Consider the following 16,284-nt stretch of genomic DNA (forward strand, 5'->3'; position numbering starts at 1 on the left):
TCTGCTCTGTGTAAAGAAAGTTTCAACTCTGTGAGTTGAATGCACACAACACAAAGAAGTTACTGAGAATTGATCTCTCTAGCTTTATATGAAGAAATACCGTTTCCAACGAAGGCCTCAAGGAGGTCTAAATATCCCCTTGCAGACTTAAGAAACAGAGTGTTTCCAAACTGCTCTATGAAAAGAAAGGTGAAACTCTGTGAGTTGAATGCACACATCACAAAGTGGTTTCTGAGAATGATTCTGTCTAGTTTATATACAAATATATATCGATTTCTAAGACTGGCCTCAAATCGCTTGAAATCTCCACTTGCAAATTCCACAAAAACAGTGTTTCAAAACTGCTCTGTCTCAAGGAAGAATCAACTCTGTGAGTTCAATACACACAACACAAAGAAGTTACTGGGAATTCATCTGTCTAGCATTTAACTGAGAAATCCTGTTTCCAACGACGGCCTCAAAGTGGTCCAAATATCCTCTTGCAAACTTAACAAACAGAGTGTTTCCAAACTGCTCTATGAAAAGAAAGGTGAAACTCTGTGAGTTGAACGCACACATCACAAGGTAGTTTCTGAGAATGATTCTGTCTAGTTTTTAAATGAAGATATTTCCTTTAATACAATTGCCCTCAAATCGCTTGAAATCTCCAATTGTAAAATCCACAAAAAGAGTGTTTCAAATCTGCTCTGTCTAAAGAAAGGTTCAACTCTGTGAGTTGAATACACACAACACAAAGAAGTTACTGAGAATTCATCTGTCTAGCTTTATATGAAGAAATCCCGTTTCCAACGAAGGCCTCAAAGAGTTTTAAATATCCCCTTGCAGACTTAAGAAACAGAGTGTTTCCATACTGCTCTATGAAAAGAAAAGTTTAACTCTGTTAGTTGAATGCACACATCACAAAGTGGTTTGTGAGAATCATTCTGTCTGGTTTTTAAACAAAGATATTTCGATTTCTAAGATTGGCCTCAAATCGCTTGAAATCTCCACTTGCAAATTCCACAAAAAGAGTGTTTCAAAACTGCTCTGTCTCAAGGAAGGTTCAACTTTGTGAGTTGAATACACACAACACAAAGAAGTTACTGGGAATTCATCTGTCTAGCATTTAACTGAGAAATCCCGTTTCCAACGAAGGCCTCAAAGGGGTCCAAATATCCTCTTGCAAACTTAACAAACAGAGTGTTTCCAAACTGCTCTATGAAAAGAAAGGTGAAACTCTGTGAGTTGAATGCACACATCACAAAGTAGTTTCTGAGAATGGTTCTGTCTAGTTTTTAAACGAGGATATTTCCTTTAATACAATTGGCCTCAAATCGCTTGAAATCTCCACTTGTAAAATCCACAAAAAGAGTGTTTCAAATCTGCTCTGTCTAAAGAAAGGTTCAACTCTGAGAGTTGAATACACACAACACAAAGAAGTTACTGAGAATTCATCTGTCTAGCTTTATATGAAGAAATCCCGTTTCCAACGAAGGCCTCAAAGAGTTTTAAATATCCCCTTGCAGACTTAAGAAACAGAGTGTTTCCAAACTGCTCTATGAAAAGAAAGTTTAAACTCTCTGTGTTGAATGCACACATCACAAAGTGGTTTCTGAGAATGATTCTGTCTGGTTTTTATACAAAGATATTTCGATTTCTAAGATTGGCCTCAAATCGGTTGAAATCTCCACTTGCAAATTCCGCAAAAAGAGTGTTTCAAAACTGCTCTGTCTGAAGGAAGGGTCAACTCTGTGAGTTGAATACACACAACACAAAGAAGTTACTGGGAATTCATCTGTCTAGCATTTAACTGAGAAATCCCGTTTCCAACGAAGGCCTCAAAGGGGTCCAAATATCCTCTTGCAAACTTAACAAACAGAGTGTTTCCAAACTGCTCTATGAAAAGAAAGGTGAAACTCTGTGAGTTGAACGCACACATCACAAAGTAGTTTCTGAGAATGGTTCTGTCTAGTTTTTAAACGAAGATATTTCCTTTAATACAATTGGCCTCAAATCGCTTGAAATCTCCACCTGTAAATTCCACAAAAAGAGTGTTTCAAATCTGCTCTGTCTAAAGAAAGGTTCAACTCTGTCAGTTGAATACACACAACACAAAGAAGTTACTGAGAATTCATCTGTCTAGCTTTATATGAAGAAATCCCGTTTCCAACGAAGGCCTCAAGGATGTCTAAATATCCCCTTGCAGACTTAAGAAACAGAGTGTTTCCAAACTGCTCTATGAAAAGAAAGATTAAACTCTGTGAGTTGAACGCACACATCACAAACTGGTTTCTGAGAATGATTCTGTCTAGTTTTTATACAAAGATATTTCGATTTCTAAGATTGGCCTCAAATCGCTTGAAATCTCCAATTGCAAATTCCACAAAAAGAGTGTTTCAAAACTGCTCTGTCTCAAGGAAGATTCAACTCTGTGAGTTGAATACACACAACACAAAGAAGTTACTGGGAATTCATCTGTCTAGCATTTAAATGAGAAATCCCGTTTCCAACGAAGGCCTCAAAGTGGTCCAAATATGCTCTTGCAAACTTAACAAACAGAGTGTTTCCAAACCGCTCTATGAAAAGAAAGGTGAAACTCTGTGAGTTGAACGCACACATCACAAAGTGGTTTCTGAGAATGATTCTGTCTAGTTTTTATACAAAGATATTTCAATTTCTAAGACCGGCCTCAAATCGCTTGAAATCTCCACTTGCAAATTCCACAAAAAGAGTGTTTCCAAACTGCTCTGTCTCAAGGAAGATTCAATTCTGTGAGTTGAATACACACAACACAAAGAAGTTACTGGGAATTCATCTATCTAGCATTTAACTGAGAAATCCCGTTTCCAACGAAGGCCTCAAAGGGGTCCAAATATCCCCTTGCAAACTTAACAAACAGAGTCTTTCCAAACTGCTCTATGAAAAGAAAGGTGAAACTCTGTGAGTTGAACGCACTCATCATAAAGTAGTTTCTGAGAATGGTTCTGTCTAGTTTTTAAACGAAGATATTTCCTTTAATACAAGTGGCCTCAAATCGCTTGAAATCTCCACTTGTAAAACCCACAAAAAGAGTGTTTCAAATCTGCTCTGTCTAAAGAAAGGTTCAACTCTGTGAGTTCAATACACACAACACAAAGAAGTTACTGAGAATTCATCTGTCTAGCTTTATATGAAGAAATCCCGTTTCCAACGAAGGCCTCAAAGAGTTTTAAATATCCCCTTGCAGACTTAAGAAACAGAGTGTTTCCAAACTGCTCTATGAAAAGAAAGGTTTAACTCTGTGAGTTGAATGCACACATCACAAAGTGGTTTCTGAGAATGATTCTGTCTGGTTTTTATACAAAGATATTTCGATTTCTAAGATTGGCCTCAAATCGGTTGAAATCTCCACTTGCAAATTCCGCAAAAAGAGTGTTTCAAAACTGCTCTGTCTGAAGGAAGGGTCAACTCTGTGAGTTGAATACACACAACACAAAGAAGTTACTGGGAATTCATCTGTCTAGCATTTAACTGAGAAATCCCGTTTCCAACGAAGGCCTCAAAGGGGTCCAAATATCCTCTTGCAAACTTAACAAACAGAGTGTTTCCAAACTGCTCTATGAAAAGAAAGGTGAAACTCTGTGAGTTGAACGCACACATCACAAAGTAGTTTCTGAGAATGGTTCTGTCTAGTTTTTAAACGAAGATATTTCCTTTAATACAATTGGCCTCAAATCGCTTGAAATCTCCACCTGTAAAATCCACAAAAAGAGTGTTTCAAATCTGCTCTGTCTAAAGAAAGGTTCAACTCTGTCAGTTGAATACACACAACACAAAGAAGTTACTGAGAATTCATCTGTCTAGCTTTATATGAAGAAATCCCGTTTCCAACGAAGGCCTCAAGGATGTCTAAATATCCCCTTGCAGACTTAAGAAACAGAGTGTTTCCAAACTGCTCTATGAAAAGAAAGATTAAACTCTGTGAGTTGAACGCACACATCACAAACTGGTTTCTGAGAATGATTCTGTCTAGTTTTTATACAAAGATATTTCGATTTCTAAGATTGGCCTCAAATCGCTTGAAATCTCCAATTGCAAATTCCACAAAAAGAGTGTTTCAAAACTGCTCTGTCTCAAGGAAGATTCAACTCTGTGAGTTGAATACACACAACACAAAGAAGTTACTGGGAATTCATCTGTCTAGCATTTAAATGAGAAATCCCGTTTCCAACGAAGGCCTCAAAGTGGTCCAAATATCCTCTTGCAAACTTAACAAACAGAGTGTTTCCAAACCGCTCTATGAAAAGAAAGGTGAAACTCTGTGAGTTGAACGCACACATCACAAAGTGGTTTCTGAGAATGATTCTGTCTAGTTTTTATACAAAGATATTTCAATTTCTAAGACCGGCCTCAAATCGCTTGAAATCTCCACTTGCAAATTCCACAAAAAGAGTGTTTCCAAACTACTCTGTCTCAAGGAAGATTCAATTCTGTGAGTTGAATACACACAACACAAAGAAGTTACTGGGAATTCATCTATCTAGCATTTAACTGAGAAATCCCGTTTCCAACGAAGGCCTCAAAGGGGTCCAAATATCCCCTTGCAAACTTAACAAACAGAGTCTTTCCAAACTGCTCTATGAAAAGAAAGGTGAAACTCTGTGAGTTGAACGCACTCATCATAAAGTAGTTTCTGAGAATGGTTCTGTCTAGTTTTTATACGAAGATATTTCCTTTAATACAAGTGGCCTCAAATCGCTTGAAATCTCCACTTGTAAAACCCACAAAAAGAGTGTTTCAAATCTGCTCTGTCTAAAGAAAGGTTCAACTCTGTGAGTTCAATACACACAACACAAAGAAGTTACTGAGAATTCATCTGTCTAGCTTTATATGAAGAAATCCCGTTTCCAACGAAGGCCTCAAAGAGTTTTAAATATCCCCTTGCAGACTTAAGAAACAGAGTGTTTCCAAACTGCTCTATGAAAAGAAAGGTTTAACTCTGTGAGTTGAATGCACACATCACAAAGTGGTTTCTGAGAATGATTCTGTCTGGTTTTTATACAAAGATATTTCGATTTCTAAGATTGGCCTCAAATCGCTTGAAATCTCCAGTTGCAAATTCCACAAAAAGAGTGTTTCAAAACTGCTCTGTCTGAAGGAAGGTTCAACTCTGTGAGTTGAATACACACAACACAAAGAAGTTACTGGGAATTCATCTGTCTAGCATTTAACTGAGAAATCCCGTTTCCAACGAAGGCCTCAAAGGGGTCCAAATATCCCCTTGCAAACTTAACAAACAGAGTGTTTCCAAACTGCTCTATGAAAAGAAAGGTGAAACTCTGTGAGTTGAACGCACACATCACAAAGTAGTTTCTGAGAATGGTTCTGTCTAGTTTTTAAACGAAGATATTTCCTTTAATACAATTGGCCTCAAATCGCTTGAAATCTCCACCTGTAAAATCCACAAAAAGAGTGTTTCAAATCTGCTCTGTCTAAAGAAAGGTTCAACTCTGTCAGTTGAATACACACAACACAAAGAAGTTACTGAGAATTCATCTGTCTAGCTTTATATGAAGAAATCCCGTTTCCAACGAAGGCCTCAATGAGGTCTAAATATCCCCTTGCAGACTTAAGAAACAGAGTGTTTCCAAACTGCTCTATGAAAAGAAAGTTTAAACTCTCTGAGTTGAATGCACACATCACAAAGTGGTTTCTGAGAATGATTCTGTCTGGTTTTTATACAAAGATATTTCGACTTCTAAGATTGGCCACAAATCGCTTGAAATCTCCACTTGCAAATTCCACAAAAAGAGTGTTTCAAAACTGCTCTGTCTAAAGGAAGGTTAAACTCTGTGAGTTGAATACACACAACACAAAGAAGTTACTGGGAATTCATCTATCTAGCATTTAACTGAGAAATCCCGTTTCCAACGAAGGCCTCAAAGGGGTCCAAATATCCCCTTGCAAACTTAACAAACAGAGTCTTTCCAAACTGCTCTATGAAAAGAAAGGTGAAACTCTGTGAGTTGAACGCACTCATCATAAAGTAGTTTCTGAGAATGGTTACGTCTAGTTTTTAAACGAAGATATTTCCTTTAATACAAGTGGCCACAAATCGCTTGAAATCTCCACTTGTAAAACCCACAAAAAGAGTGTTTCAAATCTGCTCTGTCTAAAGAAAGGTTCAACTCTGTGAGTTCAATACACACAACACAAAGAAGTTACTGAGAATTCATCTGTCTAGCTTTATATGAAGAAATCCCGTTTCCAACGAAGGCCTCAAGGAGGTCTAAATATCCCCTTGCAGACTTAAGAAAGAGAGTGTTTCCAAGCTGCTCTATGAAAAGAAAGTTTAAACTCTCTGAGTTGAACGCACACATCATAAAGAAGTTTCTGAGAATGATTCTGTCTAGTTTTTATACAAAGATATTTCGATTTCTAAGACTGGCCTCAAATCGCTTGAAATCTCCACTTGCAAATTCCACAAAAAGAGTGTTTCAAAACTGCTCTGTCTCAAGGAAGATTCAACTCTGTGAGTTGAATACACACAACACAAAGAAGTTACTGGGAATTCATCTGTCTAGCATTTAACTGAGAAATCCCGTTTCCAACGAAGGCCTCAAAGTGGTCCAAATATCCTCTTGCAAACTTAACCAACAGAGTGTTTCCAAACTGCTCTATGAAAATAAAGGTGAAACTCTGTGAGTTGAACGCACACATCACAAAGTGGTTTCTGAGAATGATTCTGTCTAGTTTTTATACAAAGATATTTCAATTTCCAAGACTGGCCTCAAATCGCTTGAAATCTCCAGTTGCAAATTCCACAAAAAGAGTGTTTCAAAACTGCTCTGTCTCAAGGAAGATTCAATTCTGTGAGTTGAATACACACAACACAAAGAAGTTACTGGGAATTCATCTGTCTAGCATTTAACTGAGAAATCCCGTTTCCAACGAAGGCCTCAAAGGGGTCCAAATATCCTCTTGCAAACTTAACAAACAGAGTGTTTCCAAACTGCTCTATGAAAAGAAAGGTGAAACTCTCTGAGTTGAACGCACACATCACAAAGTAGTTTCTGAGAATGATTCTGTTTAGTTTTTAAATGAAGATATTTCCTTTAATACAATTGGCCTCAAATTGCTTGAAATCTCCACTTGTAAAATCCACAAAAAGAGTGTTTCAAATCTGCTCTGTCTAAAGAAAGGTTCAACTCTGTGAGTTGAATACACACAACACAAAGAAGTTACTGAGAATTCATCTGTCTAGCTTTATATGAAGAAATCCCGTTTCCAACGAAGGCCTCAAAGAGTTTTAAATATCCCCTTGCAGACTTAAGAAACAGAGTGTTTCCAAACTGCTCTATGAAAAGAAAGTTTAAACTCTCTGTGTTGAATGCACACATCACAAAGTGGTTTCTGAGAATGATTCTGTCTGGTTTTTATACAAAGATATTTCGATTTCTAAGATTGGCCTCAAATCGGTTGAAATCTCCACTTGCAAATTCCACAAAAAGAGTGTTTCAAAACTGCTCTGTCTGAAGGAAGGGTCAACTCTGTGAGTTGAATACACACAACACAAAGAAGTTACTGGGAATTCATCTGTCTAGCATTTAACTGAGAAATCCCGTTTCCAACGAAGGCCTCAAAGGGGTCCAAATATCCTCTTGCAAACTTAACAAACAGAGCGTTTCCAAACTGCTCTATGAAAAGAAAGGTGAAACTCTGTGAGTTGAACGCACACATCACAAAGTAGTTTCTGAGAATGGTTCTGTCTAGTTTTTAAACGAAGATATTTCCTTTAATACAATTGGCCTCAAATCGCTTGAAATCTCCACCTGTAAAATCCACAAAAAGAGTGTTTCAAATCTGCTCTGTCTAAAGAAAGGTTCAACTCTGTCAGTTGAATACACACAACACAAAGAAGTTACTGAGAATTCATCTGTCTAGCTTTATATGAAGAAATCCCGTTCCCAACGAAGGCCTCAATGAGGTCTAAATATCCCCTTGCAGACTTAAGAAACAGAGTGTTTCCAAACTGCTCTATGAAAAGAAAGATTAAACTCTGTGAGTTGAACGCACACATCACAAACTGGTTACTGAGAATGATTCTGTCTAGTTTTTATACAAAGATATTTCGATTTCTAAGATTGGCCTCAAATCGCTTGAAATCTCCAATTGCAAATTCCACAAAAAGAGTGTTTCAAAACTGCTCTGTCTCAAGGAAGATTCAACTCTGTGAGTTGAATACACACAACACAAAGAAGTTACTGGGAATTCATCTGTCTAGCATTTAAATGAGAAATCCCGTTTCCAACGAAGGCCTCAAAGTGGTCCAAATATCCTCTTGCAAACTTAACAAACAGAGTGTTTCCAAACTGCTCTATGAAAAGAAAGGTGAAACTCTGTGAGTTGAACGCACACATCACAAAGTGGTTTCTGAGAATGATTCTGTCTAGTTTTTATACAAAGATATTTCAATTTCTAAGACCGGCCTCAAATCGCTTGAAATCTCCACTTGCAAATTCCACAAAAAGAGTGTTTCCAAACTGCTCTGTCTCAAGGAAGATTCAATTCTGTGAGTTGAATACACACAACACAAAGAAGTTACTGGGAATTCATCTGTCTAGCATTTAACTGAGAAATCCCGTTTCCAACGAAGGCCTCAAAGGGGTCCAAATATCCTCTTGCAAACTTAACAAACAGAGTGTTTCCAAACTGCTCTATGAAAAGAAAGGTGAAACTCTGTGAGTTGAACGCACACATCACAAAGTAGTTTCTGAGAATGATTCTGTCTAGTTTTTAAATGAAGATATTTCCTTTAATACAATTGGCCTCAAATCGCTTGAAATCTCCACTTGTAAAATCCACAAAAAGAGTGTTTCAAATCTGCTCTGTCTAAAGAAAGGTTCAACTCTGTGAGTTGAATACACACAACACAAAGAAGTTACTGAGCATTCATCTGTCTAGCTTTATATGAAGAAATCCCGTTTCCAACGAAGGCCTCAAAGAGTTTTAAATATCCCCTTGCAGACTTAAGAAACAGAGTGTTTCCAAACTGCTCTATGAAAAGAAAGTTTAAACTCTCTGTGTTGAATGCACACATCACAAAGTGGTTTCTGAGAATGATTCTGTCTGGTTTTTATACAAAGATATTTCGATTTCTAAGATTGGCCTCAAATCGGTTGAAATCTCCACTTGCAAATTCCACAAAAAGAGTGTTTCAAAACTGCTCTGTCTGAAGGAAGGGTCAACTCTGTGAGTTGAATACACACAACACAAAGAAGTTACTGGGAATTCATCTGTCTAGCATTTAACTGAGAAATCCCGTTTCCAACGAAGGCCTCAAAGGGGTCCAAATATCCTCTTGCAAACTTAACAAACAGAGCGTTTCCAAACTGCTCTATGAAAAGAAAGGTGAAACTCCGTGAGTTGAATGCACACATCACAAAGTAGTTTCTGAGAATGGTTCTGTCTAGTTTTTAAACGAAGATATTTCCTTTAATACAATTGGCCTCAAATCGCTTGAAATCTCCACCTGTAAAATCCACAAAAAGAGTGTTTCAAATCTGCTCTGTCTAAAGAAAGGTTCAACTCTGTCAGTTGAATACACACAACACAAAGAAGTTACTGAGAATTCATCTGTCTAGCTTTATATGAAGAAATCCCGTTCCCAACGAAGGCCTCAATGAGGTCTAAATATCCCCTTGCAGACTTAAGAAACAGAGTGTTTCCAAACTGCTCTATGAAAAGAAAGATTAAACTCTGTGAGTTGAACGCACACATCACAAACTGGTTACTGAGAATGATTCTGTCTAGTTTTTATACAAAGATATTTCGATTTCTAAGATTGGCCTCAAATCGCTTGAAATCTCCAATTGCAAATTCCACAAAAAGAGTGTTTCAAAACTGCTCTGTCTCAAGGAAGATTCAACTCTGTGAGTTGAATACACACAACACAAAGAAGTTACTGGGAATTCATCTGTCTAGCATTTAAATGAGAAATCCCGTTTCCAACGAAGGCCTCAAAGTGGTCCAAATATCCTCTTGCAAACTTAACAAACAGAGTGTTTACAAACTGCTCTATGAAAAGAAAGGTGAAACTCTGTGAGTTGAACGCACACATCACAAAGTGGTTTCTGAGAATGATTCTGTCTAGTTTTTATACAAAGATATTTCTATTTCTAAGACCGGCCTCAAATCGCTTGAAATCTCCACTTGCAAATTCCACAAAAAGAGTGTTTCCAAACTGCTCTGTCTCAAGGAAGATTCAATTCTGTGAGTTGAATACACACAACACAAAGAAGTTACTGGGAATTCATCTGTCTAGCATTTAACTGAGAAATCCCGTTTCCAACGAAGGCCTCAAAGGGGTCCAAATATCCTCTTGCAAACTTAACAAACAGAGCGTTTCCAAACTGCTCTATGAAAAGAAAGGTGAAACTCTGTGAGTTGAACGCACACATCACAAAGTAGTTTCTGAGAATGGTTCTGTCTAGTTTTTAAACGAAGATATTTCCTTTAATACAATTGGCCTCAAATCGCTTGAAATCTCCACCTGTAAAATCCACAAAAAGAGTGTTTCAAATCTGCTCTGTCTAAAGAAAGGTTCAACTCTGTCAGTTGAATACACACAACACAAAGAAGTTACTGAGAATTCATCTGTCTAGCTTTATATGAAGAAATCCCGTTCCCAACGAAGGCCTCAATGAGGTCTAAATATCCCCTTGCAGACTTAAGAAACAGAGTGTTTCCAAACTGCTCTATGAAAAGAAAGATTAAACTCTGTGAGTTGAACGCACACATCACAAACTGGTTACTGAGAATGATTCTGTCTAGTTTTTATACAAAGATATTTCGATTTCTAAGATTGGCCTCAAATCGCTTGAAATCTCCAATTGCAAATTCCACAAAAAGAGTGTTTCAAAACTGCTCTGTCTCAAGGAAGATTCAACTCTGTGAGTTGAATACACACAACACAAAGAAGTTACTGGGAATTCATCTGTCTAGCATTTAAATGAGAAATCCCGTTTCCAACGAAGGCCTCAAAGTGGTCCAAATATCCTCTTGCAAACTTAACAAACAGAGTGTTTCCAAACTGCTCTATGAAAAGAAAGGTGAAACTCTGTGAGTTGAACGCACACATCACAAAGTGGTTTCTGAGAATGATTCTGTCTAGTTTTTATACAAAGATATTTCTATTTCTAAGACCGGCCTCAAATCGCTTGAAATCTCCACTTGCAAATTCCACAAAAAGAGTGTTTCCAAACTGCTCTGTCTCAAGGAAGATTCAATTCTGTGAGTTGAATACACACAACACAAAGAAGTTACTGGGAATTCATCTGTCTAGCATTTAACTGAGAAATCCCGTTTCCAACGAAGGCCTCAAAGGGGTCCAAATATCCTCTTGCAAACTTAACAAACAGAGTCTTTCCAAACTGCTCTATGAAAAGAAAGGTGAAACTCTGTGAGTTGAACGCACTCATCATAAAGTAGTTTCTGAGAATGGTTCTGTCTAGTTTTTAAACGAAGATATTTCCTTTAATACAAGTGGCCACAAATCGCTTGAAATCTCCACTTGTAAAACCCACAAAAAGAGTGTTTCAAATCTGCTCTGTCTAAAGAAAGGTTCAACTCTGTGAGTTCAATACACACAACACAAAGAAGTTACTGAGAATTCATCTGTCTAGCTTTATATGAAGAAATCCCGTTTCCAACGAAGGCCTCAAGGAGGTCTAAATATCCCCTTGCAGACTTCAGAAACAAAGTGTTTCCAAACTGCTCTATGAAAAGAAAGTTTAAACTCTCTGAGTTGAACGCACACATCATAAAGAAGTTTCTGAGAATGATTCTGTCTAGTTTTTATACAAAGATATTTCGATTTCTAAGACTGGCCTCAAATCGCTTGAAATCTCCACTTGCAAATTCCACAAAAAGAGTGTTTCAAAACTGCTCTGTCTCAAGGAAGATTCAACTCTGTGAGTTGAATACACACAACACAAAGAAGTTACTGGGAATTCATCTGTCTAGCATTTAACTGAGAAATCCCGTTTCCAACGAAGGCCTCAAAGTGGTCCAAATATCCTCTTGCAAACTTAACAAACAGAGTGTTTCCAAACTGCTCTATGAAAAGAAAGGTGAAACTCTGTGAGTTGAACGCACACATCACAAAGTGGTTTCTGAGAATGATTCTGTCTAGTTTTTATACAAAGATATTTCAATTTCTAAGACTGGCCTCAAATCGCTTGAAATCTCCAGTTGCAAATTCCACAAAAAGAGTGTTTCAAAACTGCTCTGTCTCAAGGAAGATTCAATTCTGTGAGTTGAATACACACAACACAAAGAAGTTACTGGGAATTCATCTGTCTAGCATTTAACTGAGAAATCCCGTTTCCAACGAAGGCCTCAAAGTGGTCCAAATATCCTCTTGCAAACTTAACAAACAGAGTGTTTCCAAACTGCTCTATGAAAAGAAAGGTTTAACTCTGTGAGTTGAATGCACACATCACAAAGTGGTTTCTGAGAATGATTCTGTCTAGTTTTTAAATGAAGATATTTCCTTTAATACAATTGGCCTCAAATCGCTTGAAATCTCCAATTGTAAAATCCACAAAAAGAGTGTTTCAAATCTGCTCTGTCTAAAGAGAGGTTCAACTCTGTGAGTTGAATACACACAACACAAAGAAGTTACTGAGAATTCATCTGTCTGGCTTTATATGAAGAAATCTCGTTTCCAACAAAGGCCTCAAGGAGGTCTAAATATCCCCTTGCAGACTTAAGAAACAGAGTGTTTCCAAACTGCTCTATGAAAAGAAAGGTAAACTCTGTGAGCTGAATGCACACATCACAAAGTGGTTTCTGAGAATGATTCTGTCTGGTTTTTATACAAAGATATTTTGATTTCTAAGATTGGCCTCAAATCGCTTGAAATCTCCAGTTGCAAATTCCACAAAAAGAGTGTTTCAAAACTGCTCTGTCTAAAGAAAGGTTCAACTCTGTGAGTTGAATACACACAACACAAAGAAGTTACTGGGAATTCATCTGTCTAGCATTTAACTGAGAAATCCCGTTTCCAACGAAGGCCTCAAAGTGGTCCCAATATCCCCTTGCAGACTTAAGAAACAGAGTGTTTCCAAACTGCTCTATGAAAAGATAGTTTAAACTCTCTGAGTTGAATGCACACATCACAAAGTGGTTTCTGAGAATGATTCTGTCTGGTTTTTATACAAAGATATTTCGATTTCTAAGATTGGCCACAAATCGCTTGAAATCTCCACTTGCAAATTCCACAAAAAGAGTGTTTCAAAACTGCTCTGTCTAAAGGAAGGTTCAACTCTGTGAGTTGAATACACACAACACAAAGAAGTTACTGGGAATTCATCTATCTAGCATTTAACTGAGAAATCCCGTTTCCAACGAAGGCCTCAAAGGGGTCCAAATATCCCCTTGCAAACTTAACAAACAGAGTCTTTTCAAACTGCTCTATGAAAAGAAAGGTGAAACTCTGTGAGTTGAACGCACTCATCATAAAGTAGTTTCTGAGAATGGTTACGTCTAGTTTTTAAACGAAGATATTTCCTTTAATACAAGTGGCCACAAATCGCTTGAAATCTCCACTTGTAAAACCCACAAAAAGAGTGTTTCAAATCTGCTCTGTCTAAAGAAAGGTTCAACTCTGTGAGTTCAATACACACAACACAAAGAAGTTACTGAGAATTCATCTGTCTAGCTTTATATGAAGAAATCCCGTTTCCAACGAAGGCCTCAAGGAGGTCTAAATATCCCCTTGCAGACTTCAGAAACAGAGTGTTTCCAAACTGCTCTATGAAAAGAAAGTTTAAACTCTCTGAGTTGAACGCACACATCATAAAGAAGTTTCTGAGAATGATTCTGTCTAGTTTTTATACAAAGATATTTCGATTTCTAAGACTGGCCTCAAATCGCTTGAAATCTCCACTTGCAAATTCCACAAAAAGAGTGTTTCAAAACTGCTCTGTCTCAAGGAAGATTCAACTCTGTGTGTTGAATACACACAACACAAAGAAGTTACTGGGAATTCATCTGTCTAGCATTTAACTGAGAAATCCCGTTTCCAACGAAGGCCTCAAAGTGGTCCAAATATCCTCTTGCAAACTTAACAAACAGAGTGTTTCCAAACTGCTCTATGAAAAGAAAGGTGAAACTCTGTGAGTTGAACGCACACATCACAAAGTGGTTTCTGAGAATGATTCTGTCTAGTTTTTATACAAAGATATTTCAATTTCTAAGACTGGCCTCAAATCGCTTGAAATCTCCAGTTGCAAATTCCACAAAAAGAGTGTTTCAAAACTGCTCTGTCTCAAGGAAGATTCAATTCTGTGAGTTGAATACACACAACACAAAGAAGTTACTGGGAATTCATCTGTCTAGCATTTAACTGAGAAATCCCGTTTCCAACGAAGGCCTCAAAGTGGTCCAAATATCCTCTTGCAAACTTAACAAACAGAGTGTTTCCAAACTGCTCTATGAAAAGAAAGGTGAAACTCTGTGAGTTGAACGCACACATCACAAAGTAGTTTCTGAGAATGATTCTGTCTAGTTTTTAAATGAAGATATTTCCTTTAATACAATTGGCCTCAAATCGCTTGAAATCTCCAATTGTAAAATCCACAAAAAGAGTGTTTCAAGTCTGCTCTGTCTAAAGAAAGGTTCAACTCTGTGAGTTGAATACACACAACACAAAGAAGTTACTGAGAATTCATCTGTCTAGCTTTATATGAAGAAATCCCGTTTCCAACGAAGGCCTCAAAGAGTTTTAAATATCCCCTTGCAGACTTAAGAAACAGAGTGTTTCCAAACTGCTCTATGAAAAGAAAGGTTTAACTCTGTGAGTTGAATGCACACATCACAAAGTGGTTTCTGAGAATGATTCTGTCTAGTTTTTAAATGAAGATATTTCCTTTAATACAATTGGCCTCAAATCGCTTGAAATCTCCAATTGTAAAATCCACAAAAAGAGTGTTTCAAATCTGCTCTGTCTAAAGAGAGGTTCAACTCTGTGAGTTGAATACACACAACACAAAGAAGTTACTGAGAATTCATCTGTCTGGCTTTATATGAAGAAATCTCGTTTCCAACAAAGGCCTCAAGGAGGTCTAAATATCCCCTTGCAGACTTAAGAAACAGAGTGTTTCCAAACTGCTCTATGAAAAGAAAGGTAAACTCTGTGAGCTGAATGCACACATCACAAAGTGGTTTCTGAGAATGATTCTGTCTGGTTTTTATACAAAGATATTTTGATTTCTAAGATTGGCCTCAAATCGCTTGAAATCTCCAGTTGCAAATTCCACAAAAAGAGTGTTTCAAAACTGCTCTGTCTGAAGGAAGGGTCAACTCTGTGAGTTGAATACACACAACACAAAGAAGTTACTGGGAATTCATCTGTCTAGCATTTAACTGAGAAATCCCTTTTCCAACGAAGGCCTCAAAGGGGTCCAAATATCCTCTTGCAAACTTAACAAACAGAGTGTTTCCAAACTGCTCTGTGAAAAGAAAGGTGAAACTCTGGGAGTTGAACGCACACATCACAAAGTAGTTTCTGAGAATGGTTCTGTCTAGTTTTTAAACGAAGATATTTCCTTTAATACAATTGGCCTCAAATCGCTTGAAATCTCCACCTGTAAAATCCACAAAAAGAGTGTTTCAAATCTGCTCTGTCTAAAGAAAGGTTCAACTCTGTGAGTTGAATACACACAACACAAAGAAGTTACTGAGAATTCATCTGTCTAGCTTTATATGAAGAAATCCCGTTTCCAACGAAGGCCTTAAGGAGGTCTAAATATCCCCTTGCAGACTTAAGAAACAGACTGTTTCCAAACTGATCTATGAAAAGAAAGATTAAACTCTGTGAGTTGAACGCACACATCAAAAACTGGTTTCTGAGAATGATTCTGTCTAGTTTTTATACAAAGATATTTCGATTTCTAAGATTGGCCTCAAATCGCTTGAAATCTCCACTTGCAAATTCCACAAAAAGAGTGTTTCAAAACTGCTCTGTCTCAAGGAAGATTCAACTCTGTGAGTTGAATACACACAACACAAAGAAGTTACTGGGAATTCATCTGTCTAGCATTTAACTGAGAAATCCCGTTTCCAACGAAGGCCTCAAAGTGGTCCAAATATCCCCTTGCAGACTTAAGAAACAGAGTGTTTCCAAACTGCTCTATGAAAAGAAAGTTTAAACTCTCTGAGTTGAATGCACACATCACAAAGTGGTTTCTGAGAATGATTCTGTCTGGTTTTTATACAAAGATATTTCGATTTCTAAGATTGGCCACAAATCGCTTGAAATCT

The sequence above is a fragment of the Pan troglodytes genome, chromosome 8 (genome assembly GCF_028858775.2).
Source record: "Pan troglodytes isolate AG18354 chromosome 8, NHGRI_mPanTro3-v2.0_pri, whole genome shotgun sequence".
Lineage (NCBI taxonomy): Eukaryota > Metazoa > Chordata > Mammalia > Primates > Hominidae > Pan > Pan troglodytes.